General features: G+C 43.7%; 1 protein-coding gene and 1 long non-coding RNA gene across 2 annotated transcripts in view; one reads left to right on the top strand and one right to left on the bottom strand.

Annotated features, from left to right (window-relative positions):
* The window catches only part of ZFHX3 (zinc finger homeobox 3), a 213323-nt gene that overhangs the window by 28632 nt on the left and 157278 nt on the right, over positions 1-27413 (top strand). The window lies entirely within an intron of this gene.
* On the bottom strand, positions 5482-10169 carry LOC117671073 (uncharacterized). The gene is made up of 2 exons (XR_004592755.2): positions 9978-10169; positions 5482-5642 (listed from the first exon to the last, which is right to left on the bottom strand). It is a non-coding gene; the product is annotated as an uncharacterized LOC117671073 (long non-coding RNA).

The following is a 27413-nucleotide window of genomic DNA, read 5'->3' as shown; positions in this document are numbered from 1 at the left end:
AATAGGTGAGAGACCGGCAGAAGGAGGAGCAATCTAAAAGCTGTATAAATTATTTCTATAGATTTCACCTCCAAGTAAGACATCAGCTTTATTTTCTCTTTATAAAACATATAAACTTTAGTTTTTAGTTTCAGTATCTGCAATTATGTTAGGTAAAAGTCCCAAGAAGAATCAGAAGGAAAGGCACCTGAAATTAAAGTACAATTTATGTGTAAGATTTATAGTTTCTCAGTGACAAATCTGATGTTGCCAAAAATGTGAAGAGGAACCGGTTAGATTCTCAGAGCAAATCGCACCCAGCATCCAGCTGCTCAGATGAATTTTTATTTGGGGGGGCATCACAGGGGAATTAAACACAGACTGAAATGGGGGCATCACAGCCAGAAGAGGCATAAAATGCAACTTTGTTCATTTGCTAGCAAAGGGCCATCAGGTTGATGGGGGATGCTTAAGGAACAGAAAGGGGGCATATAAATCAGGTTAGTAAATAGAATTTAATAAACAGGAGGCAAAATATTAGACCTGAATTATGAGTGATCCAGAACAGATGGAGCTAAATTAAAATATTTGCTGACTTGGATCTGTCCACAGAGTTCTGCTTCTTCCTCACTAACTTATTTGGCTTTTAAGAAGAACCATTTTAAAAATATTTGAATTATGCTTTATTAGTTGCTCTGCTTCAAATTAATTTATGCTTTTCATTTGAAGGACATATGCATTTTAAAATACAGTAGATGATTTTATTTTTATATTTTTTTCAACCCTGAAAAATAGTTTAGAGCTGACAATATTGCACTGAAACTGCACTGGGTGATGGTTGGAATGTGCCGGAGTGGGGAAGGTAAAATCTCTACAACAAGCTCCATACTGTTGGCTGGGGTTTTCTTTTCCCCTGCTAATCCGGAACCTGACAGTTCCTTGAGCTGCAAAGACAGCAACTAAGCTAACCTGATGCAAGATTTCATGAGGCTCAGCAGATTTGCTTGGTGGGGAACCCAAAATGCTGATGTTCACATCTGTTTATAGCCAATCTACAAACAGTTGGTCTTTTGAAATACTGTTTTAACGAATTGATTGTTGCTAAGCAATAACAGTTTTCATAAATATCTCTGTTCTGTTTTGATGCAAAATTAAAAACTATATGGCAACTATGAGTGTGTTACTTGGAATGCTGACACTATAGTGAAATTATGATTTAGTACACCAGCTGGGAGGAGATGTCCATTATTTTCAATTGTTGGTTAAATCAGAGCATACATCTCACAGAACAAATAATACCAAGTATTATTTGCAATTGTGACATTATTTCCTCATAATCATTTTTCAAAGTTGCTTTATTAATGAATTCCCATTTGAGGGAAGAGAGAAGAAGTTAGAAACCTGGCTTCTGCAATCTCAGTTTTCATCAGAACGAGTTCTTATATTTAGTGGCAGTAACATTCCTTGTAAGGTTAGCCACTTGGCTATCTTAGAGCAGCTGGTCCCACCTTGCCCATTCCTGCACTGTACTCTTCAACCCTCCTCAAGAGTGGGGGGAGGTCAGGGTGGCCTCTTCCACATCCAGAACTTCTGGGTTGCTCTTGGAGCCTGCATAGCTTTATTTGCAACCCCCATCTGTGCTGTGGCTGACCCGTGGGAATCCTGCTGTAGACCCTTTCAGCTCATGGGGTCTCTGAGGAACAGGAAGGCCTGGGATGGGGGCCATAAGCGATTGGGGTTTGAATTGATGGAGGGGCCTGTGGTTTTTTGCCTTGAATGAGAAGCCAAGGGCTGTTTTGTTTTCTCTGAATTCTCAGAGGAAGGCAGGCTTATCCCTGTCTTTTACAGTAATCAGATTTATCTGGCATCTCGCAGCCTCTTGAATTACTTATGCTACAGTTGGCCAACCCAGGAAGGTTTTGGTTGATTTATTTATTTATTGTTCTAAAGTGATGGCTTTTGACATGAGGTCCCCACTTCTTCCTCAGGGAGTTGAGGAGGAAAACGGAAAGTGGTTTCAGCTATAATTGTATGGAAAGCTGCTTCTTCTTTTTTTGTAAATGCAAAAGGTGCCCCAGTCTAGACAGCAGAGCACCAAAGTTCAGGACTCTCCCATATGACAAGATCCTTCCCAACCTTCCCATTTTTTTCTAGAAAGCCCGTCTATGAAAACATTTTGCCATTTAATTCAGAGAAAGACTACTAACTTGAAAGGAGCAGCAGATCTTGGCATTAAGGCTCAGAGCGGCTTTTAAAAAGTGAAGTGAAACAGTCGAATGGGATGGGAAACAAATGGTGGGGCCAAAGCTGGAATTGGAGCTTTACAGTGGCTCTTGTAGACCCTACCTGGAATTTCTGTGGGTGTGACCTTCAAAACATGCTTATGGAAGAACCAAGACAATGTGTCCTTTCTAGATGAACCAATTGCATCCTTGTGCTTTTGGCTTTCATCTTACATCAGATGCCAAAATATCCTGAGCACCTCTCCTAGAGCTTCTCCAAAATACATCACTTTCCTCATGGGAAGTTGCATGAATGCCATTTTGCTTCAGAGTTTTAAGGAAGGTCTTCTCCATCCGTGCTCCAGGCAGGAAGAGGAAGGGTTGAACAGCTAGTGTCCTGGATTAATTAATGTGAGAAGAGGAAGAGACAATGGAACAGTCTAGACATGGGTGGTTAGGGGACTCAGGTGGGGTTTGCTGTTGCTAAAATTCTCCATGAAATTTTGGGGATAATCCAGAGCATCAACCAGCAGAAGGTTTCATCTGTCTGTCTTTCCAGATGCAAATGCAGCAGCACTTTATTATGTGGAGAGACGTTCAGTCAATCAATTCATTGTCACTAAGATGCTAATTACTTTCAGTAAATGTACATCACCCATTTAATGCAATGAGAGTTTAGAAAATGATACACCTTTAATAATTACAGCAACCAAGATATGCCCATCAATCTAATGTTTTAGGTTTCTGATTCATTTGCATTCCTTTATTTTTATTAAATGAGCTTTCAGTTATTTTGATTGATTCACTCAGTCTTCAGGAAAAAAATAGGATATAAAGATTTCATGTAAAATAGTGTGTGTATAGCTTGTCTCATATAGAAATGATGTGCTAAGATAGCTTTTTCCATTAAGAAAGGAAGCCAAAAGTACCATGGGGTGGGGTAGATCTCCTCCCACTGGCTTTATAGAATGGGGGGTGGGATCCAGCTCTCGGCAGGAACCTGGCAGCATCTGTTGTGGATCATGGTGATCATCCCCATACCATGTGGATCCAGGACTGGAAGGAGATTCTGCATCAATCGGGGTTTGGGCTGTGAGAGGGTCAAGGAACAGGCTACAGGACATGCCCACATGTTTGTGGATGAAACTCTTCTGCTGCCAAATGTTTTTCCTTCCTTGGGCTAAGGCCTCTCCCCAGCCAGTCTCTTCCTCAGGTGAACCAATAGAAGGCAGGAAGAAACTCCTGGAGGTTCATAGGAAGCTACTCTCTCAGTTTATCTGCCATATGTGATCTACTCTAAACAGTTTGTGTTCCTGGCTGCCTAACAGAATAACAGAATAATCCGTTCTTCAGAGTATGAAATTGTTCATTTTCATTTGCAATGATGCCCAGGAAACAGAAGCAGGGTGAGAGCAAAGATCTGAACTATTCACAAGTTCATCACTGGTCTTTACTGGCTGTCTCTTTCCAGCATCTATTCTGCTGTGGGCTCACTCCTCCACTTTGCAACTGAATTACACCATCATGTATTTTTTTGGGGATGCCTTACTAATTAGTACATTAGGAACGCTGCAGTCCAGAGACCCTTAGGAGGTGATGTCCCACAAGTCCTTTTCAAAAGGCAACTGGACTTTCTTGTTCTTCTTTTTCTTTGAAAACATTTTACTTCTGAAGAAACTTCTTGGATGAGAAGCTAAATGTTTTCAAGGAGAAAACCCAAGGAAGTCCAGCTGCCTTTTGAAAAGCACCTTTGGAACCCCCATGACCTGGATGATGGAGCATCTCTGGACACATAGGTGGGGGTGATTCTTGAGCTTATGGGCTCACAGGGGCCTGGGCAATGGCCCCACTGTATGTAGCAGTGGAGCAGTCTCTGCATTGCTGGGTGCAGCCTTTCCGCATCCCAGTCATCAGTTTTGGCATGCTAATTACAAGTACAAAATGCAAATATGTGTAAGAATGTAACAAGGAAAACATTTGAAGTCTTGCATTTTGCACGCTGTTTCAAATGTCCATATCCTTCAAGCCGCTTAGAGTCACTGAAAGTGAGTGGGAGGCCACATACATTCTCTAAATAAATACACAAACAAACAAATAAGCCCAGCGGTTGAATTGCATGCGAGGGGGAGGTGGCATCTGCATGAGTATGTATAAAATCCTTTCTAATGTCAGCTTTGGTGCAGCGCATGGAATAATTTTTCCATCTTACTCCATTCTTCGAAGGTCAGGCTTTCAATTGGGTTGTTACTGTCTTGCTGCAGAGTTTCCAAGGCACGTTAATTTTTGGCCTGCCATTGATGGATGGAGCAGTTTGAATTCTGACACACAGCAGCCTGGCTGCAGTGACCTGCGGTGGCCGATGCCAGCCTGTTATTTTACATCCGTTTGTCAGCAGAAAGAAAACAAAGGCTTTAGAGTTGTCCTTCCTGACCTATCAGGGAGATGGGAGTGCCTCTTTTTCCCCCCACCAAGGCAAAGAACCCTCTAATCCCAAAGAAACTCCGCTGAACACAATGCCGAGTCCCGAAGGTGCAGTACTTGGATTTCTCGTCCTGTAGTTGTCTGCCACCTTTCCGATCTACCTCCAGGAGGGTCCTGGGACCCCTCGCTCACACATATAGTGCCTGGCACAATTTCCCAGGCTCTTCCCCTGCTGTTGCTTCTTCCTCAATATTCTGCTTTGCCAAACTAATAAATAAATAGTATTGTCATAACCATAACTCGTAGCAGTGGTTTATTCCAGACTTCTGACTTTTTTTCCTGTGGCTTCCCTGTAGAATTAGGCAGAGTGCATAACATAGGCAGGATGATATTCTTACTAATGGGAATATTCAATGATTTCTTGTTCTGAAACAGAGGAATAAATAGTGGATTTTCTCCTCAAAACAAACTCTAGCAGTAGGCATGGCCTCCTTCTCCTCTTCTCCTATGGGTTTTTTTGTTTGTTTGTTTTTTTTGGGGGGGGAGACCAAGAAAAAAACCTTCCCCAAGAGATTCACCTTAATTAATACCTGTCCTCTCTGATAGTCATGCACTGTTGTTCAGTGACTTTCCATCCACATGAAATGCATTTAATGTGTGCAAGAAAAAAAAGAAAGGACCAGGCTTGATATACAAACTCATTTTGCCTATTTCAGGATCCTAATACAAATAAATAAATAAATAAATAATGGGGGAAATGGCCAATGTGTGTGTTGGACACTGGTCTGCTAAAGGTTTGTTGAATAAGAAAGCAAATACCATCCAAAAAAGCCCATTAAAAATGTCATTGGAAAAGAGATGGACCGCAAATAAATTTTATAAACAAACAAATAAACAATGATCCTGTCAAATGCTGGGTAGTGCAGTACTGATGAAAAGCTCAGTGTCAATCCAACGTGGGTTTCTTTTGCAGGCAGGAAAGATGATATCACTTCCTGTTTGTCCAAACTGGATTATACCCTAAACAAAAGAGAGAGAGGGAAATGAATTTGAATAAGAACCAAAAAGTGATTTAAACTGATAATAACTGGGACATTGAAAGTTAACCCTTGCCTCTCCATCTTCTCCCTGCCTTCCTCCTCTTTGAAATCTCCTTCTAATATTCAGTTTCTGGGCTGTTGTCATTTTGCTGACCCTGTTGTGTACAGTCATTCATTTTTCCTTGGTGTGCTGCAGAGGATCCAAGCTGCTTACGGGGAGGGGTGGATGAATGCTGTGAAGAGAGCCCATCTTGCAATCCTAGGATAAGCAGTCTGCCATCCTGGGGGGAAATGGCTAACCTGCGCTGGCTTGCAAAGGGCACAGCTCATAGCCTCCCATCTCCTGCGATCGGTGGACTTCTTGTGTTTCTGGAGATACAGTTTTCACAGAAAAGATTGGAAGCAGCTGTGTGCTTTTCCTACACAATCAAGTCAGCAAAGAGTTTCTTAGAACTTCTTGAACAGGGGCTGAGCCCTGGAACAGAGACCTATCAGTGGTAGATGGACCAAAATTCTCCAGACACACAGAAAGCTTTAGTAACCCTGGCCACTTCCCACCTTCATTCCGTAGAAGCATTATATTAAGAGAAGTAGAAATAATAATGGTAGTATTACTAGTAGTGCTAATAATAATGGCATTTTCAAAATGTTATAATTTCCTGGCTGACTTTACTGTAAATGAGGTTTAAAAAGATCTACCTGCTCACTAGCAAGTGTTTCTATCCGCAGAGTGGTGTTTTTGTGTATTTGCAATAGTTCATAATTTGTGCATCTCTTTTTGTGATTGATCTGAATGTGGTTCCTGTAAGCCTCTTAGCTGCAACCAGCTGCTTTTGTTCGTGGGCTGAGAGTTGGCTTCTTTTTGGATGACAGATGATGAACGGGCTCTAATTCTCCTCTTTGCACCCCATAACTCTTCTTGTCCAAAGGCTGCTCAGTTTATCTCTCCTCCCACCTAAAAGGCACATCCTTCCTTGTGGCTTCAATGCTTACCAAACCTACAGTACCTTAAGCGGAATTCACATCCCGGTATAATATGAAGGACCAGATTGCTTGTTAAAAATTCACCCAGTGAGTTCCCTCTTATACGATCCGGACAAAGGCGTACCTTGTAGCTTCCTTGTTGTTGTACGAAAGTCGAGCTTTGTCAGAGTCAGGAAAGCAGTAGCTAGCCACCTTCTGCTGCTGGACAGCTCTGCAGCCGCAGGACTGCACATACAGTCTCCAGGTGTCTGCAAGATCGGCCACATCGGCCTACACAAGCCACCTTAGTGAAAAAATGCTTGTTGGGCTTTGGGACCCCTGTCCTCCCTTGACCTCCTGCTGTGCAGGAAGAGGAGGGTGGCCAGTCAGGGGCAGAAGAATAGCTGGTCCTCCCCTGGGTGAAACTGACTCCCCCCTGCAGGATGAATGTCCTTTTGCACCTTGCACTTCCCTGAAGGCAAGCCCTGGCACAGGCAAGTTAGGGTGCTGGCTGTGAGGAGGCAGGGAGGGCTTTCATGGGAATGGGAGTCTTGAGGGCCCAGATGTGTTGAGAGGGGGGGGGCTGCAGAAATTATTTTAATGTCTCCTTAATTTCCTTCTCAACTGTGGCCTATTTCCTACTGTGCACTTTGAAAGGATAAAGCATTACAATAGGGATCGTATGTCAGTTGTTTATGGTTAAAACTCCCTCCTTGAAAAAGGGCTGATTTATAAATTTCATCTTTTTTCTTCCCTGCTAAAGAAATGAAAGCAAATAGCTTCCGGTTTCACACAGCAGAAAGAGGAAAATGAAGCAGTTAACTAATTCCCTCCAGTATTATGTAATAAAGTTACATCAGTTTATCCAGCTTTGAATGTTTGCGTACTTTTCAAATCTTAGGTCTGATCATAAAAACTGGGCACATCTTCTGTTTGTTAAGAGGTTGTGAAAGATTTGTTGGTTTTATTTATCAAACATTTCATTAATCACAGATTAAAAATGTGGATCAGAAGGAAAGCTTTCTTCTGAACACGTGAAGAAACATGTGAAACCAGGTCCTAGATGTGTGCTACTACCAGCTCTTGCTGTCCTTTTCCTAACTTGATTTGCCTTTCTGGACTGGTTTGCATTTTTGCTGAATTTCAACAAATTGGTAATAAACAAACAAAGATCTGATTTTTCTCAGCTGCTTCTTCTTCAAAGTCATTCCCCATTTGAATTAAATCTTTGTAAAATAAGCAGGGATGATATTGCCAAGGGCTGCGTCCAAAACACTCATCCTCTCCCCCTGAGTTGGGTCAGTGAGCAACTGGTACCAGGACTGAAGATCCCAGAAAGGTAGAAGCAAAGGCGTTTCCTTTACAGCTGCCCCCCTCCCCCATGGACGGAGGGATAGTTGGGAGAAAAAGGGTGCAGGAGCCCAGAGCCTGCCTGCCTTTGTCCACAAGGAATAGACAAAGATTGGGGGGGGGGGCGATGCACAAGGCAAGCAATAGCAAACGGCCTTCGCTCAGCTGAGCTAAAGCAGCTATGTTTGCAGATGCAGCCCTTTGAGTCTGACCTTCTGCTAAATTGGATCAAGCTTTTCTCCAGGAGCATCACACACACACACACACACACACCTTTTGAAGAAGCCACCCCCACCCCACCCCCACGAACTCAGCAGCCGCATTTGGGAACGGATTACATACCAGCTGCTGATTTTATTTCAATCTGTCAATTTTGTATAAAAGAATGATCAGTGGTGTGCAATTCTGTTTTTCCTATCAATTCATTCTTTCTTCCTTATCCAGTTGGAAACTCTTTCATTGCCTGGGAAAAGCGCCTTATTTTGTCTCCCTCCCTCCCCCATTAAGCTTGGGACACCTGCAGTAAAATAGTGATTTATAGTTCCTAATGCCTCAGTTGCAGGATAACATAAAAAATACAATAGCTGAAAGAAAGCAATGTTTTTGTGGGATGAACACCATAATTTCCCTCTCTTCCCTCCATCTCAATTACTTTCTAGAGTATTATTATTACCATTACTTTTACTACGTATGGTAGTAGTGGTAGTAATAGCACTAGTGGTAGTGGGAGGCAGCATGCAATAATTGATAAAGGTAGCTATGCATTCCCTAGACCTATGCAGCAGTGAGACATTTGTGAACATAAGCTTAAAGAAATCACATTAATGAAGAAAAAAAGTCAACACTTTATCCATGATTTACTCCTCGTTGGATGGATGCAATGAAACACCATCTGAGCAGCATCTTTAGCAAGAAACGAAGATGCGGTTTGGGAGCACTGAAATTCAGCTGCCTTTAAGCAATAGAAGTATCACATGAAGCTGTTTTATATGGTAAATGATTGGAGTCCATAATTCTCAGGTTGTGTGATCTTGGTCTCCCCCCCCCCCCCAGAGCAGAGGCTTTTGTTCTCGTCCCTCAGCCTCATCACAGGGGCCTCCTTTCAATGATTTTGAAACTAGTGATTTGGATGTTTCCAAAAGATCAAGCCAAATATTTGGTCCTTTTTCAGCTTCAATGATGGTGTCAGACAAAACATACATTTTAAAAAATATGTTCTTTGGCAAAATTCCCATGAGCATGTGATGTAAGCCTAGAAGTGTATTCCCTAAGTGCACATCATCATCTTTTTAGGGAAATTATTACATTAAATTAGTAGCGACAAATTTACTTCTCTGCCAGTTTGTTTTTCTAGAATTTTACTACCACCTCGGGTGTTTTATATGACTTCTTCTTCAAGTGGCTTTGCAAGCAGCCAATCCCTTGGAGAGGGCCCCCCGCTTGGTTTCGCCTTTGGTGCTTGGCCCGGGCCCCAAACAGTTGCCCAGTGGCTCCGCAGGGCCCCCTCCCGAGGGAGCAGATCCTAGCAAAGCAGGCTTGAGGTAGACAAAGCAGACTTGTACAAGATCCAAGTTGCCCCAGCCAGGGCTTTTCTGCTAGAGGCCTGCCAGGCTAGGATTAGAGATTGGCTGGGAGAAACTGTCTCTGGTTGGCGGCAGGGTTGATCCCTTAATTTCCTTAAATCAGGGCGGGTTATTTCACATTACAGTGAGCAAAGAACAGCTTCTCTGCGAGAACGAGGGATGAGTGCCCCACTGTCTTGGATCATTGTGGGAATGCACTTTGTCCATTCACAGTGCTATTGGACAATTGTGTCCACTTGTGTTGTTTGTCTGTTGGCTAAGAAAGAGAAATGAATGCTTCCCCTTGCCCATTCCCTCTTATTTTCTCTTAATTGTGCCTGTTTTTCAAATTCTCCTGGAGACAGGAGTCAGTTGCTCAGTGACATCCACAGCTGCATTCCCAGACAGACCGTCTTATGGCTAATACAGCACTGTCCCACCTTTCATCCTGCATGAGAAGAGAAGGGCTTTCGTTCAGAGGAGGGGTCTGGCTTGGCCCCTCCTGGCTCACTGTGCAGAAGATGGGAGTTTATGATCAATCGAGTGGATGCAGGAAACGGATTCTCCTTCTGCTTTTGCAGGCTGTGCCTCCCAGCAGAGTCTCTGAGCATCTGTTAAAGGGAAATGACAGTTGAACTGACCTTTCTCTCCACATCACAGGTTAGAAAGAGATTTAGTGGGACGCAGGAGCCCTCAAACAAGCTTTCTTACTTCCCCCACATCCACGGTGGCCGAAGTTACCTGTACACTTAGAACAGTCTCTTAGCAAAGATATTATTTAGATATTACCAGATCTAGACTGGTAATCCTTTTTGTCCTTTGTGCATCTGGACCTGCGGTGGCTCTTTACCAAGTTATTCTGATGTTTCCAAAAGGTCAAGCCAAATATTTGGTCCTTTTTTTCTTATTTTTTCTGGCAGAGTAATAGGAACTTATTTGCATCCAATGGGATGCAGGGAAGTACTGGATATAAAACAGCCATTTGACTGCACAGTGATTTGAACTAAATGAGTAATGTTGGTGGAACCTCTAATAGATTTTCTGCACACACGCACGCACCCCCCCCAATTAGTGCTCTTTGTGAACCTCCCACATGCCTGACACATATCTGCCACAACTGTGGCTGATGCCAAGCCTGCCCACCCCATCATGCCCTTGTCTGCTCTCATTAGCCTGGGATCAATGTCCAGCTCTAAGGCCAACTCACATGAAAAGTAGAAATGCAGTGTTACCACAAATTTCATCAAGTAAATATGCTGGATAAGGAAATGGATCCGTTGTGACCTCTTTGACATTTTAAAAATGTTTAAAAGCTGAAGCTAATCCTTTCTGATGGGCTTTCATTTTGCGTTGACAATGAAGAGACAGCCAATCTTAGCAAACACAAAACCCACCATATCTTTCCAGCCAAAAAGATTCTCAACAAATACAATTTCATTGATACAGATTTTGCAATATCCTGACACTTACCTAAATGTATTAAATGGCATCAATAGTTTTATGGTAGAACAAACCCAAAAATAGATTAAAATAAATGTTTCCCTCAAAAGTTTAAAATTTAAAATACCTAGCTGTGTCTCTGAGACTTTGCTGAAGTGCCGTGGTGTACAGTTTGGGACTTACGGGGTTAGAGTCTCTTTCCTCCTTTAGTGCTTTGGAAAAGGGAACACTGTCATCTCCAGGCTTCACCGAAACCAGGGGCCAAAAGTGGCAGCATTTAACCCACCTGTAAATACGGGTGTCCCTTGATACTCAGGAGCCTCTTTAAAACCATCATGAAATTGCTGATGTGGTTGGTCTGCAACACACAAACTTTGTAGGAAGGAAGAGCATGGCTTGTGATGTTTTGCTTGAAGTGTCATTGGAAAAGAATGTGCAGTCAACAGTGACTGGTATTTGGGAGAAGACAGGCGGAAGAAATTGGGGCTTATTTCATGGCCTTGAAAGCCACAAGTTTCAGGGGAATTAGCCTGAGGAAGTACCCCATGGGAAATTGTCCTCCCCAGCCCACTCAAGGATTGGACGCCACACTGTGGGTTAAAATCATGCTGCTAGCCTTCCCTAGGTCCACGGAAGCATTTTTTGCCCTCCTCCTCCATGCTGAGGGAGATCTCTACCGAAGGAGGCTCTGTTGAGGGGAGAAATGCTGATGAAGAAGAGAGGCCCTTTAGTGCATCTTAGCAGGCAGTTTCTTTAAAGCCTTTAACATCCTGAGTGGAAATAAAGGGCTCAAACAGAAGGAAGGAGTTCAGGGCCACTGGAGGTTTTTAAAAACTTTGGCTACAGCATTAAAGAACCTTTTCTAACCATAGCCTGCTTTCCAACCCTCTTCTCCTTGGGTCACTACAGTGAGGAATAGATTAAAGGGGGATCTCAGCTGTATTATTTGTTGTTGGTGTATCTGTGTGTCTGTCTGCCAATTGTTGTGGTTGCCTGTTAGCCTCTCAAACCTTGTCTTTCCATATTCCCCCCCCCGCTTTTTTTTTCTTGCTGTGAGTTACCCTGGCATTGAAGAGCAGATAGAGACCTTCAGATCAATAGACAACGTCTATCTGGGGGGACAGAAGGAGGAAGGGGGAAGGAGGTGAGATCTATCAGACATACCATAGATTCAGACATCTCTTAAAGATGAGCTGTGCAGCTTTTTGAATAATAGATGCTTGAGAAGCTGGATTATTAACAGGAGATGTGTGCACAGCTTTCTAAACCCTTTTCTGAAACAGCCTTGGAGTTTGAATTTTGTTGCTGCCGCTTTTTCACCAGAACAAGCATTGGACTGGACAGGAGCAGGGATGGAAAAGATAGCAGTGGAGGAAACACATCGGCCCTTCCCAGGAATGCTTCAGGATGTGGCCACGCATGTGTTCTCTCCTTTGTACCATGCAGAACACTCTTTCTGCCAGCCATGCAAGATCAGGGAGAGAGGTGGCATTGGCGGACCCTGGCTCCCGCCAGCCTGTGGCCTCGGTTTCGTGTGCTTGATGCTATTTCTATCCTCTGAAGATGCAGCCTTATTTAAAAGTCTCAACCCCTTCCCTCCAGCCACCCAGGAAGCTGGAGACTGGGCAGGAGGAGAGAGGTGGCCTCACCTTCTTTCCTCTTTTGCCCTGATCCTGGCTTCCCCTGGGAAAAAAGGGATTTGACCTCTTTGGAAAAGTGTCTCCCCACATAATAGATTGGACCATTTTGCTGAAGGAAACCAGTCAAAGCCAGGTGTCTTTTTTTCTCATCTGCTTCTCTTCCATCATGCAATCCAAGGGGGACGGCTGGGGTTCCACCCCACAGGCAAAATGTGGGGCTGCTGATCAGCTTTCTCTGAGAACAAGCTGGAATCTGCAGGGTGCTGCTTTATTCAGCTGCCCTCTCCTGGGGTCCAAAGCAAGAAAGGACACTCCTACAGACAGTGTCTGTCCAAACCAGCTAGGTGACTCTGGCTTTTCTTCTGCCCTCGACTTGGTCACTTCCCAGCTGCTTTGAAGACAGGCCTCCCTCCATTTCCTGGGGCCCAGGAAGATGGCTGGGATTCCAGTAGAAGATCCTGCATCAATTGGTGGGACGTTTCAGAGCTTCACATCTGCTCACAGCCTTGTTTTTGCAAGCTTATGGAGGCTTGATTGACACAGAGCCTCTACTTTAAAAAAAAAGAATAAAATTCATTATAAAGGGGGTGAGGACCCCACTTGTCCCTGTTTTATGGAGAGGAAATGAAGCTGGGGGCTAGGCATGAGGAGTTGCTTTTTAGCTGCTTCAGATGGCCAGGCTGCAGAAAAAAATGCTCCTTGGTGCCAGATCTTGACCAACCCCTCCCCCTCCCCCTCCCCCCCATTTCTGGCTTTTGGTTCTTCCACATGGATGAATCGATTCCAAATGCTGACTCCGTCCTGCAAACAGGTTGGGCCTGGGGACATCCTGGGCATGGGAGCTGCTTTGCTCTGGGCATCCAGGGGGTGACCTAAAAGAGGGACTGGGTGGCCACAGGGTGCAGAGCTGCCTCCTCTTCCCAGGCTCAGAGTGGGTGTCAGAAGTTGGCCATGCTGGTTCCCAGAGCTGCAACTCAGGCTGTGCTGCTGCCCCCCCTCCCCAAAGCAAAGGGGCCCTTGCAGAAGATTCCCCGCATTGTGGCAGGTGGAGTGTCTTGCCTGAGAGGGCTGGACGGGCGAAGTTAGAGGTCTTTTCTCTTAGGGCGTTTGAATTGAGAAACGGCCTGTCCAAGAGAATGAGTAATGCGGTGAGTAATGAGTCAAGCACATTAAAGGTCGAAAAGGCACAATCAAAGGAAACCAAAATTCAGGGCAGCATCTTCAGGCGCCTTCGGCAGCTGCTTTTGCCCTCAGTACTGGCTGAAAATGCCCCTGCTTGTTCACTACGCCTTAGATTGACTGCTGCAAAGCGTCTCCTTGGGAACCGGCTGAGCTGTACCCAGTGGCGGAGGCGTGCTCCCTCTGAGTCAAAGGCAATGAGCGGTTTATGTTTAAAGCTAATGAGGGCTTTACACCCCACTCGGCTAGTCAGAGCACCAGAGCCATCCGTCGCTGCCTCCCTGGGCCTCCAGGACATCTGGTGGGACTGTCTGGGGTGCAGAAGGAAGATGGATGGAGCACGGCCACAGGGCAAGGAGTGAGCCAAGGTTGGACCTAAGTGTGTTATGAAAGTGGGGGCTGAATGCTGGGCATCCTTTGAAAGGTATAGAATGATCTGCTTCCTTAATGAGCGCCATGTGGGGTGTGGGGAAGTATATTTTGCAATATACTTTTGCGGGCTCCCCATTTCCACACAAACCTGCTTTGGAGTCTTCTGAAGGAAACCAGAAAAGAAAAATAAAATAGTTCTTCTACATCGCTACAATTTGTACTTTGGAATTCTTCTTTTTTTTAAATAATATTTATTAAATTTCCAAAGATTAAAATACACAGTACAAAAAGAAACATAATACACAAAAAAAGCAAGAAATACACACACACACACAAATAAACAAAAAATATAAACAACCAAAAACAAACATATCAAAATTTCAATACTAGTAACAACTTTTCTGCATCGGTATCTCTAGCCTATTTAACCTCTTTACACAAATTATACTTCTAAATATCTGTATCTTAAACTTACATCTTTATCTAAATTATCTTGACTTCTATTTACAATTTGATCTCATAACAAAAACATCCCTTAAGTTTTATGATTACTCTCCAGCCAGGAATACCATTTATTCCATATTAAATAGTACTTGGTGTCTTCCCTCTCCTTCATTTCCATAGATAATCTGTCCATCTCTGCACATTCGTATATTTTTTTTTATTATGATTTGATCTGGAGGGGTGTCTGATTGTTTCTAATTTTGTGCTATCACAATTCTACTTGCTGTTAGTATGTGTAATATGTATACTTTTCTGCATTTTCCCTTCCAGAATACCCAGGAGAAACAGTTCCGGCTTTCTTTCTATCTTCTGCCCTGTTATTTCATCCAGCCATTTTTTAATCTTGTCCCAAAATTTCCTAATCTTAGGACAAGTCCACCACATGTGGTAGAATGTCCCTTGTTTGTGTCCACACCTCCAATAATTTGGAGACCTATTCGAGAACATCCTGGCCAATCTTGCTGGTGGCAAATGCAGGTCCAGAGGTACTTCACAAGAAGAGTACTTCATTCCTCTACTCACAATAGAATCCCTTATGCCACTGGGCTTGAAATTTTGGGCTTGGACAATCTGTACTTTGGAATTATAGTGGAGCCAGCATTTTTCTATTTTGCCAATGCAGTTAACCTAGATTGGAGAATAACATGGCCTTTATTTGCCCATTTGCTTTGGATTGCAAAGTTCTGGACAGCCACTAGATGATAGCAAATAATTTTTGGACTTTCTGTGCTGCCATTTAGTGGCTATCTAGATGTTTGCAGTCCTGATAGCTCCAATTTCTCCTTTTTAAAAAACAATAATTGTGGTGCAGTACTGAGAGCCTGCATGTCAGTAAGCCCGCGTGGCTGTTCCATAAAAGAGATGCGTGTATCCATCTAAGCAAATGAAAGAGAAAAATGGATTGATAATTCGTTAGGATTTAAGATTTAAGTAACGGGTTTTGGGGGATAATGGCATAGTTACATAGACAGATTTGAGGGAAATATTTGTTTAAAATATTTAGTTGTGTTAATTGAAAAATAAGATTTGTTCATGATTTGCTTTAATATGTGACCAGAGCAAAAGTTTCGTTTTGAAAAGATGTGTTTTATGTTTTTGTTAAAAAAAAAAAAAAAAAGAGAGATGCGTGTGAAGCTCATTTTAAATGACTACACAGCTGAATACACAGAAATAATGGCATAACCAAAGTTGATATAAACAGAAAGTTTTAAACATTCCAGATGACAAATGGATATGCCCATTGAAGATTCTGTACAATTTGCTTGCTTTTTAATCAATCCTAATTTTGTTCTTGTTCTTTATCCAAATAAGGTCTGGAAATTATTTTTCCACTTCTTTCCACTGAAACTTAACATTTGTTTTTTTATTCACTCTGAAGATATAAGGATATACATTTATAGTTATTCAAAATTGTCATTAAAATTTAAGATGAGAACTATTTAATAGTTGCTTTGCAAATGCTACTTTTCAAGGTTTTAGTCTAAATAGCATCAAAAGAGGCTAAAAACCATTAAGCCATTAACATTTATTTTCAGACAATACTCATTAAACTAGAAATAAGTACTGTTCTTAAAAATAACTTCATTCATTACTTCTAAATTATGTCATACATATATAGAATTTATCTCCATACATTTTTTTTGAGAAGACCAAAACCCATTTATAGTTGAACTCAGAAAGGGAAGGTGAGCCAATCTATATTTATTTAGAATTTCCATAATTAAAATCTTCAAACTGTTAAATTCCATTCTGTTTCATTTTCCTTTCAGGAAAAAGCCTGCATAAAATAGAGCAAACATGGTTCTGTATGGTTTTTTTGTGGGGATCATATTAAAATATCTTAATGGCTTGCAAGTTGTTCTTCCTTTTTTTTTTAAAAAAAGAAGGCTTATATATACAACCAAATCATTGAAAACAACAGGTAGTTTTAATCAATTTACATTTCCCCATTAATTAAAAATGTACTTGTCTGAAAAGCAGAATGGATTTAACCAATCCAAGCAGCTTAAAACAAAGTTTAGATTTGAGTTTTTATCATATTTAATAAATTTTAAATGACTTTTAAGTAGGAGTGGCTAACAGAGCAAATCACTTTAATGGCTCATCCCAAATAAGGGTTGCATTTGGAATTTATGGGTTTCCTGATAGCAGGGATATAATTTTCTATCTCATTTAAAACCTTATTTAAAGGTTTTTCCCAAAAAAAGGGAAATATGTTCCTTGTGAAGTGATAATAAAATAAAAGGGCATTCAGAAAAACACTTCAGCTTTGCTCATCAGTAGCCATCCCCTCGTCTACTTTCACAAAATGTCAGTTGTGTTTATCTTGTGTGTGAAAGACAAATGTTCCTGCTGCATGTGGATTGTAACGCAGGCCATATTGAAACAAAAGGCAACCCAAGAGCACTGCCTATGGCAGAAGGGGGTGAGCTGGCCATGGTCTGGAGGGTGGGGTTAACCCTTTTGGGGAAGGACCAGGCAACAAGTAGGGCTGGGTTTGATGAGGAAACGCAGAGACATCCTTGCAAATCCAGGCCAGCTGGGGGAGTTGGCCACAGGGGTCCTTCCTGCCTGATCCAAAACCCACAGCAGTTTTGCGATTGTGTTCCCAGGCATTTTCACGGGTAGTGATTGCTTTGTTCTTGTTAAGCATGTCGATTAAGGGTAATAAAGGAAGCCCATGAGGAACCGGGGAGGAAGATCAATTGTTTGCATCCAGCATAAGTTTTGCTCTTCCATAGTTGAACCTTCTAAGGTTGATATTTGCTATCCAGATTTTTTAGCAAACCTAATTTCAGAATCCATAATGTAAGATTTTGAAACCAATTTGTTGTTGTTGTTACAAAATAATTTTGAGGGTGCTTACAGGTCCTTGAGAAGTGAGTGTTAAATTATAGATGGTTGCAATAGAATATATTTTTGATCTCCTCATGCAGGGAATCTCCTAGTGGCCTTGGCCCTTGTGGAGGGGGGGGGGAGCTTGGAACAAGATCCAAGTCGGATGGAACGTCTGCCATTTCCAAATAATGAGGACTCTGTGTGAAGCCTCCAATCTTTGGATTTTCATTGTAGAATTGTGGAGTTGGAAGCGACTTCAGAGGTCATCTAATCAACTCGCCCTTGGTGCAGGATCTGCTAAAGTGCAGTGGAGAAAGAGAGAGCTATCGGGCCTCTGTTTGAAGACCTCCAGAGAAGAAAAATTTCATGAGGAAGCCTATTACACATCAACTGGGATGGCTATATGGGCCCTCCTAGACAGGAACAGTCTATCTGAATTCTCAGGAAAATAACCTGGGCATTTCCACTTGTGACTTTCCAGCAGCTATATTGGAAGGCAATATCAGGGCGAGGGACCCTCTTTAACCTGTTACTCTGTGGTCACCGTGTGCTGGCCTCTGCTTTGGGTTTGGTCTGCCCCCTCCCTCCCACCAGAACTGGCAAATTGGGAACAGGCACCTCGTGGCCCTGCAGACCAGCCAGCAAGGTTTAGGCCAGGCCAGGTTTGCCAGGGGAAACTAAGTTCTTAGCCAGGGAGATCAGGAGCATGTGAAGTTTTCCTTCCCTGGGGACTTCATGAGATGAAATGTCAAGCAGAGGAAGGCTTTTTAATTTCTAAGATTACAACCAGCTTTTAATAACGTGCTGCCCTGGAAATGAGAACAGATAATATTTGCCTTGTAAAACAGCACAGAGAAGCCCCTTCAGGAGGTGGTGGCAGCGCCTGCCTTCAGCTGACAAGCGCGGAGAAACTGAGGTGGAAGCCATGGTGACAGCTTCTGTGCGATGCCCCTGTTGACCTTGCCCTCACCGAGAGTCTTCCCCAGGGTGGGGGAGGGCAGTGCTCGTGGGACGGCCGCAGGGGAGAGGCCCCCAGGGCAGAAACAAAGAGCCCAGGGATGGCTCCAGTTCTGCTCTGAATGTCTCCATTCTACAACAGTTCTACAGAATTGGCCTAATCTGACGTACATCGCACAGGATCCCCACATAAACCATACAATGTCCCTAGCATAACTTTATTTTATTTTGAGAAAGAACAAGTTTGAAAAGCTGGTTGCTCTGCTTAGAATATTCGTACTCCCCATCCCCCACCCAGCGGTCTCTTTATCAGATGGTCAACTTTGAAAGAAGGATGGCCATGATCTCTCCCTGAGTCAGATAAGAGTTCTGGTAACTTCATAACTTTCACTGTTTTGTGGAAGCGATCTGTTCTCATCTGATTGCAAATGGTTGCCTCTGACTTTCCAGTCTAGTCTTAAGCTTACAGGTTTCCTGGTGGTCTCCTATCCATGTATTTAGTAGGTCCAGCCTTGCTTAGCTTTTAAACCTAGCTCCTATTTGATTCAAAAACCACTTGAGAAATCCCTGGTGCTGGTCTGTTTTAGCTTTCTGATGTTGGTCTAAGGCTTAATCACTTGAAGTGATGAAATTGTCTGAAACCATCCGGAGGCTCGAATACAGCACCTTCCTCCATTCCTAATCCTGGGTGGGCATCCTCTGTCTCTTCTAGAAACCTTCCCCATTCACAAACAGATTTTTCTTTCTTCTTCTCCTCATGGGGGGCTTATTGAACAGAGGATCAGGATCCCAGACCAATTTTCCCTGATCCAGTAGCTTTCACGTGGCCAAAGGAAGTGATAGAAAATGTAGCCTTACGTGGATCTCTTTGGGAAATGCTGAATTTAAGCTGGGTGGGAAACAGCTGGAATCAAGGGATCCCCAAGACTGAATAATGGAGGGGAAGCATTCCTGTAAGGGGTTCTGGGGGCAAAGGAGGCCCCGCTGTTGCATTGAGAATACCGTCCTTCAGGAGATGCTGTAGCTCACTTTGGCCAGAGAGCCCCTCCGTCCTCACCGTGTGGCCTCCCTCCTGGCATCACCTCCTCTCTGCTCTCCATTCACTGCCTGGCTTTGACAAAGGACATGGGGTGATCGGAGGGGTGGGGTAGACGGGGGAAGGCAAGTAAGCCAAAATCTACTGTGAAATTAGTCCATTCTTACGGTTGTCATGGATTTTGTACAGAAAAGGCATCAAATACCAATTTGGTCTTGGATTTGGGAGATGCTTTGAGAGGCAGGCACTTTCTACCATCAAAAAACCGAGGAGGTCCTCCCCCCAAATCCCAGATATTTTGAGTGGGGCCAATTATTAGCTGAATTTTAGAGCCACTGGGGGAAAAAGAACAACGCTTGGTATGCATCCTTGGTGCCTGTAAACCTGCCCACCGTCCAACTCCCCAGTGCTGAGCCAATCACTGGCTTTGCCTTTCTTGTAATTCTGGCTCCTTTTACCCCCTTAGAGATACCCAACATCACTGATTGGTCACTTGGTCTGTTTTTCCCCCACCCCAGGCACACCTTCCCTTTTTCTTTCTACCCATTACCTCAATTTACAATTGAAATAAATAAGTTTAATTTCTTCTGGCAAAAATTAAAAATATGAACTAGGGAACACTGAAACTACTTTAGCAGATCACGCAGTCTTCTGCAGGGGGCAGATTGAAGGGGCCTACAGGAGCAGAGATACTCAGCCAGTGGAGGCCACAGGGAGGACTGGGGAAGATGACAATGCTTTCACCTCCGCCTCTGTTATGAGGTGGGGGGGGTATTTGAGGTTTCCTGGTGGTCTCCCTCTGGCTGCTGGTGGGGATGGGGAGACTCGGAGCTCCCTCCCATTTGTTTTTAGCATGGCCCTTGTGCAGACCCATCATATCCTGCCGCCTTCTTCCATCGAAGACAAGCTGTAGGGAAAGGAGAAGCATCCTTTGCCCAGATGAAAAATGTCTTGGCCTCATATTTGTAGATGGTAGTATAAGCCCCCCCCCCACATCTTCCTCCTCTTTTATTTCATTCTATGGTCTTTCCATAAGATTAATATTCGCTGGGCAGAAAGCTCCATCTGTCAAGAAGGTGTGTGGGCTTTCAGTGACAGGGAAGAGGCAGGAACCCCCCCCTTTTTTTGAGTCTAGGTGAATGGGTGGGTAGGCTCAGCTCTGCTGGACTGGATCTCCCAAGGGTGACAAGGGAGCAACACAGGGAAATTGATCACAAGCAAAAGTCAGCTGTGGCTGAACTAAATCCTTTCTGCTCTGTGTGGAAACAGTTCACTCTTGGATAGAATTGCCCACTGCTGTGTGGCCATTCCTAAAAATGAGAGATGATCTTCCTTCCAAAGCCCACCCTCTAAAATGCAAGCGGATGTAGTACCTCTGGCATGAGGGAGGGGCTGACCAGGTCCCCAAAGCACCTGAGGGCAGGGCAAGAAGCAATGGGTGGAAACTAATCAAGGAGAGAAGCAACTTAGAACTAAGGAGAAATTTCCTAACAGTTAGAACAATTAATCAGTGGAACAACTTGCCTCCAGAAGTTGTGGATGCTCCAACGCTGGAAGTTTTTAAGATATTGGATAACCATTGGTCTGAAGTGGTGTAGGGTTTTCTGCCTAAGCAGGGGGTTGGATTAGAAGACCTCCAAGGTCCCTTCCAACTCTGTTATTCTATTCAGGTGCAGCTGGTGCTGGCAAATTAAACTCCGGACTGGAGAGGGGAGAGAAACAGAGTGGAAGGGAGAGGCAGATCTGCTTGGGACCTTTAAGTGCTATTTATCAGAGGGGAAGTGAAAACCATATTATTAAGCACTTTTTTTTGTTGGGCTTGCAAAGAAAAAGAAGAGAATTGGTCAGGGCTCTGCTTTTTCCCTAACCAGGCAAAGTAAAGAAAGAGACAGAAAAACCTTTAGAAGCATTCAAGAACCTTCCTGACTTTCATCAGATGTTCTCTGTAGGACAAGACCAAAAAAAAAAAAAAAAAAAGGTTCTATCTTTTTTTTTTTTTCCTTTGCTTTAATCTTATTTGATGATGTCTCTACAGGCTGGGACAAGCTTTCTTGGATGGCAATTTCACTGCACCATATGTGTCTCTTGCAAGATAGCGGAGCGAAATGAATCTTGGCAGGAAGAGAACTAAATATATCGACAAAGAAAAAAAGAAAAACATGATTTACTTAACTCCCTCTTGCCTGCCTGTATTTTCTTTTAGTCAGCTGCTCCTGCTGCATGGGCTGAAAACATAGCAGCACAAATGTCTGTACAGAATACACACCTGGCAAAGGGTATATTTGAAAAGCATCCTGGCACCTGCTAGAGACAGGTGGATGAGCAGGCCTTGCTCCATTCCAGGACATCCACACCACATATCACACAACTTGCCTCCTTTAAGTAGGTAACAAGTACTTTGGGGGTCACTCTCTCTCCTAGTATGGCCCTGTATCACAGTTTCCTGCTCAGAGCGGTGGGTGGGTTCAAGGGGAAGATCACTCCACTCTGATGAGGTTCACCTTTGCAGGCCTTTGAGAAATAAAACCAGGTGGCACAGAAATCGAGGAGCTGAATTCTATACATATGGAGAAGCTGGAACTTTTTCGGAAAAGCTTGGGGTTCATTAAGACAGCCTTATTCAGAGGAATTGGTAAAGAGGTCAGATATCCACAAATTTCTTCCATCAGCCGGAAAGGCATAGAATAACTTTTGTGGTTAGGCCTGTAGATTGAGGTTTGCCTTGCATTTCTCATCCATTGTTTCTAACGACACGTGAACTACGATGAAAAATAATGCTTTCCGTTAACAAAATGGCTCATGGTCTTGAGTTGCATCACAGCAGAAATCCTTTTCGGGGGCATTAAAAACTTCTGAGCAGCTTTGTGCTTTGCATGCACAGAGTGGGTGGGGGGGGGATGCCTGATGGAGCAAGGCTTGCTTGTCAACAAGGCTCTTGGCCGAGGGAGGAGGTCCGCCTATTTTCTCAAAGGAGATATTTAAAAATGAATTGAGGTAACATATTACATTATTTAATTTTATTCTCTCACTGAAAATAAAATATCTGTAGAGTTTCTTTTTTGTGTGTGTGTCTGAAATGAGGAATGGCATTTGAGCATTTCCCGTATCTCAGGTTGCTTTAAAGAATAGACCTCCACCCAGCCTCATGGCTGAAGTTGCACTGGGCTGTCCTTTGCTCATGCGCAGTGAGTGTGAGTGACAGGGGTCTGACAATATTTTCCCTCCCAAGAGGGGAAACTGAACTTCCAGTTATGGTGCAGCTTCAGGACCAGAGCAGCACTAAACCAACAAATGGCTCAGAAATGATCAAATTTAACCAAAAGCCCCTTGAAGATTAATGCATATATCGTTCCACGAGCTTTTGTAAATCCTACATTCTTGAGTCTGATGAAATAGACAATCATTCATTAAAATTTATGTCATAACGTATTTGTTAACTTTTAAGATGTCACCGGACTTGGGATTTCATTTGCTTGTGAAAGTGAAACCTGGTAGGAAGTCCTCCAGAACAAATCCTGTTTCTGTGACTTTCCATAAATCTCTGGGCCACAATAAAAAGTTGCTTTCAGAAACAAACGGTTTCCAACCCATTCTGTCATGCAATTCATATTCCGTCTTAATGGCATCCAAGGCCAGAGGACTGTCTGAGGAGGGATAGCAAAGGTGTTCCTCAGTTTGGCTGGGGAGGGAGGGCATATTCAGGCATTGGGGGTCAGTGGAAGGACTCTGCTTATGGGGCGGCTTGAACAGAGAGGTTGGGGTAATGGCAGCTTCCTTTTTAATCTGCTATTATTAAGTTTATGCAGCACTTTGAGCGAGAAGGCGGTGAATGTTAAGCTGATGTACATTTCTGCAAATTTGGTCTTCATTTCATACAGCTTTTGTGTCCTTAATTTAAGGATTTGTTTTGAACGTATGTATCTTTGCAACTCTGAACATGATTTTAATGTTTTTTGTTGGAGAAGTTCTGATCAGTGATGTTTGGGATCAGTTACAAATCTCAGTTTCTTCTGAGGTATCATTTTGTGTAGTTTGAAGGCCACCTTATGTGCTTTATTTATTTGAACTTGTTTTAATGTGTTGTGCTGTGTATGTTTTTGCTTTGTTGTAAGTTGGGAGGAGGAGCAGGAGGAGGAATATAAATACACCTGCAAAACAAAAATGACACAGGCTACAGATTATACATATTTGAAGGGTTGGGGCAGTGGAGTTAATGAACCTCCAAAGTACTGTTAGGTGACCCGTTTGCTCTCTGTCCTGATGGACAAGGAGGCAGATCTATTGCTTGAAGGTCACAGAGAGTGCAGGATTGGACCTGACTTTATGAAGACCAGTTAAAAAACGGGGGTGGGGGGGTGGGCGCCTGGCTGTTTTCTCATTCTGCTTTTTCTGCTCCTGTGGCAAAAAGTGCTGCCACTTGGCTATCAGAGAGGAAGTTTTCTGGCTGCTAACATCTGGTCCTCAGTTGCAGTTTCCTGAAAAGGTGATAAGAGAAATAGCTGTTTATTTGTAGCAATAATACTGTTAAACTTCAGAATGTCCCATTTTGTCATCCTTTTGTCACCTTTGTAATATGAAAGAGGGGATGTGCCTCTCCCCCCAAGGGGCTCCCTCTGAGGCAGCCAGGAGGAGAGGAAAAGGGAATTGCGGGGCAACAGCCGTTTTAGGCTGGCCTTCAGCTTTGCTGGATTTCTGTGGCCTGAAGCATCTGGGACACACTATCCATGAATGCGGGGGCAGGGACCACAACAGAATAATAATCTCACATTGGCCTGTGTGGGTGTGTGTTTGTGTGCATGGATATGAATGATACAATCTCGCCTCTGAAATTACCGTTTAGAGGGGCTAATAATGAAGAACACATCACAACAACAACCTTCTAATTTAAGTATTAAAGGGCAGCAATAACGCTTTTAAGGAAACCAGAAAAACGAAATAATATTTTGAAGTCTGGGGAAATGCATTTTTCTTGCCACAGGTTAGTAACAAGGGCGCTTTTAGCACACAAAAAGAGGTGTGAGGAAGCTGAGCTGTTGTGTCATGCTAGTGGGATATTTAAGGCAGACCTAAATTTGGGTGACTTGGAAAGATTACCGAATGTACAAGTTTCTTCCTTTAAAAAGCTGACTTTTTTTAAAACGGGAAACGAACAAAAATGTGTTTAATCTCCTAAATCGGGTCCGCTTTCTTTTGTGCACCATCCGTTCACGGCATGCAGGAAAAGAGCGAAGCCGATGCTTTCCTAACCTTTCAAAGGTACGCGGGACCGGCTGTGCTTTCCAGGGATTGCCACCCGTTCTTTGGTCTCACGCGCTCCTCCGTCGATCACTTCAATGCTTACAAAATTATAGAACAATTTCCGAGAAAACGTGCAAATCCAGAGGGCTTGGGAGAAATGGCCGGGAGAGTCCAGGACAGAGGCGGTCCCTGGTTTTAAGGCACAGGCCGTTTCTTCTCCGAAGGGAAGCGGAGATCAGCTTCAAAAGCCTGGCAATTTCGCTCTATTCAAATGTAGAAAAGCGGATGTGAGCGAGGACTCGGGTCCACATTCGAGCAAATGCCGGTTGAAGAGGTGGAGGCACCCTCGATTTTGGTCTCCTTAGGGAGGTTTAACGGGTGCTCTGAAGTCTAAATTATTAATTATTAGTCATTATAAAGCTTTGTATTATTACATATTTCTCCACTCCCCGAGTCTGGATCGAAATTAAGTTCACGCCACGAGTTCCTGGCTTTTTCTCTTCACCAGAGAAAATGAGCGAGAAGACCTCGCCGCCTCCTTTTCTCCTGCTCCGCGAAAGAGTGGCGGCGGCGCAAATGCCCACCTCGAACTGACCGCGCGGCGAGGGCCGCCTCTGGAATGCGAAGAGCCTCCCTCGCAGGGGGCGCCGGCCGGGCCGTCTAATCTGGCTGTTTGGCGGCGGGCGAGACGGGGAGGCGCGGTCCAGGGACATCTGGAGCTGGATTAGCCGGCGGCCACGGTCAAGTCCACGGTCCCGGCGGCCCGGCAAGTGGCTCGTCTGCTCCATCCGCGGGCTTAACGGCCAGGCCAGCGGCCTTGAGAGATCCCTGGCGACCCGGCGTTCGCGCGCGGACTTGTGTAAGCGCTACGGACGGGGTCTCCGGGCCATCCCGCCGCTGATCCTGCGGTGAGCCCTTCCTGGGATCGGGGCTCGATCGGACCATCTTCTGCTGACGGCCCCGGAGCCCCCTCCCCCCGCCGAGGCTGCCGCGCCCTTTTGACCGGATCATTGCCCTCGGACGGCAAACGAAACAATGCACCCCCCCCCCGGCCTGTCCAAGGAGCAGGAAAATGATAAAGATAAACGATTTAGTCCGAACCGGGAGAGCGCTTGACTTTTGCATAACAATAAGGAGAGATTTAGCCTGCCAAAATGAATCCAGATTAAACCCTTAGCCAGCCTCCCTTCTGGCCCCGCGCCCTTTATCCCCGCGGTGGCTGGGGATGGGAGGATGCTCCGGACGACGTATTCGGCCAGAGGTGTGTGAAAATGGGAGAAAAACCTGCTGGTTTTGTTTAGGAGGCAGTAGGACATGCATTCCTTAGGAATACTTGCAATACTTTAAGGATCCATTTAAAATATGTTGGCCTTTTTTAAAAATAGCGCTTTCAAAATCTCGTTCTCTCATTTGTTTTTCTTGGGGAAAAAACGTCTGCATTGTCATTTTTCCTCAAAATACCAGAAAAAGGTATTTTTCTTTCTATAACAAATATAAATCCAGCTCCCCACTGTAAATCAGTAGTCGTTATTCCAGCCCTATAAGTTTATTTCTCTTGCAAACAATATTATTTTCCACATAAATGTATCATCTCTTAAATATTTGCATTGTAAAATAGGATATACTGGTGCAGATAAATCAGCAGAGCAGATTCCCATCTCTAAACTTTATGTTTCAAATTAATTTTTTGAGAAGGAAAATATCATAGGAGAAATGCTCTTTTTTAAAAGAAATTCAATTTTTTTTCTGAAATATAATTTGAATAATACAGAATTAAAGGAAATCTAGTTTTTAATATGCTGGCAAAGATTTTAATAATTTCTAAAGGTATTATTCATTTCTGGAAATAAAATACAAAAAGAAACTCTGGAGAAAAGCTTTATGGTTGCTTTTTAAAAATACAAATTAAGTGTATCTATTGTTTTGACATTTAGTTGCTTCTTTGAATTATCCTGATAATATGTTACTGGCGATTTTGTTATTATTTTTTTGAGCCTCCTGTGTTCTACTTGGGATTTTAATCTGTTTCAACCTCTTAGATAGTATGGTCTTCTGCAGCGATATTTAAAATAATGTTAAGTAGAATTATTTTATTAGATTTGCTCTTTTTTACTTTATAGAAACATATAGGGCTCCTGCTATTTCACTGAAACTGGATGCGTAAGTAGATTTCCTGAAAGTCAAGTCAGGTTTAGCAAATCAGCGCCCCGATTCCGGAGGAAAAGAAGAACAGGTCGGAGGCAGCCATCACCCATCTCGGCCTCCCGCCCGGTGGGGTCTGCTTCCTCGCGAAGAGGGGCTGCCGGGTGGGCGGGCAATGGCAGTGTTGAAAGATGTGGGAAAGAGGAAGAGAGAATGTGCCCCATTCCCCAGAAGGAGGACGGGTCAGATAAGTCCACCCCCCACCCACCCCGGTGAATGGGAGATTTTCTCCGGAGGAAAGAAGATGCACGCGTGAATTTGCTCGGATCGGATCTGTTGTAATCTGGGTCCTAAAAATACTCAGGAAAGCCTTTTCTTGGGGGTTCTCTTCCCACGTCTTCTCCAGGATTGTGAGGTGCTTTAATTTCTCTTTGGTTGGGGCACCCGGAGAGAGAGCCAACAGCTACTTTGCTGGCAGCTCAGGAACACAGAACGCTGGGCAAAATGCCCCAAAGCAGGAAGGTTTTGAC

The sequence above is a fragment of the Pantherophis guttatus genome, chromosome 11 (genome assembly GCF_059756535.1).
Source record: "Pantherophis guttatus breed Tessera chromosome 11, ASM5975653v1, whole genome shotgun sequence".
NCBI classification, from domain to species: domain Eukaryota; kingdom Metazoa; phylum Chordata; class Lepidosauria; order Squamata; family Colubridae; genus Pantherophis; species Pantherophis guttatus.
The sequence above is the reverse complement of the archived record's forward strand: the minus strand, read 5'-3'. Positions and strand labels throughout refer to the sequence as shown.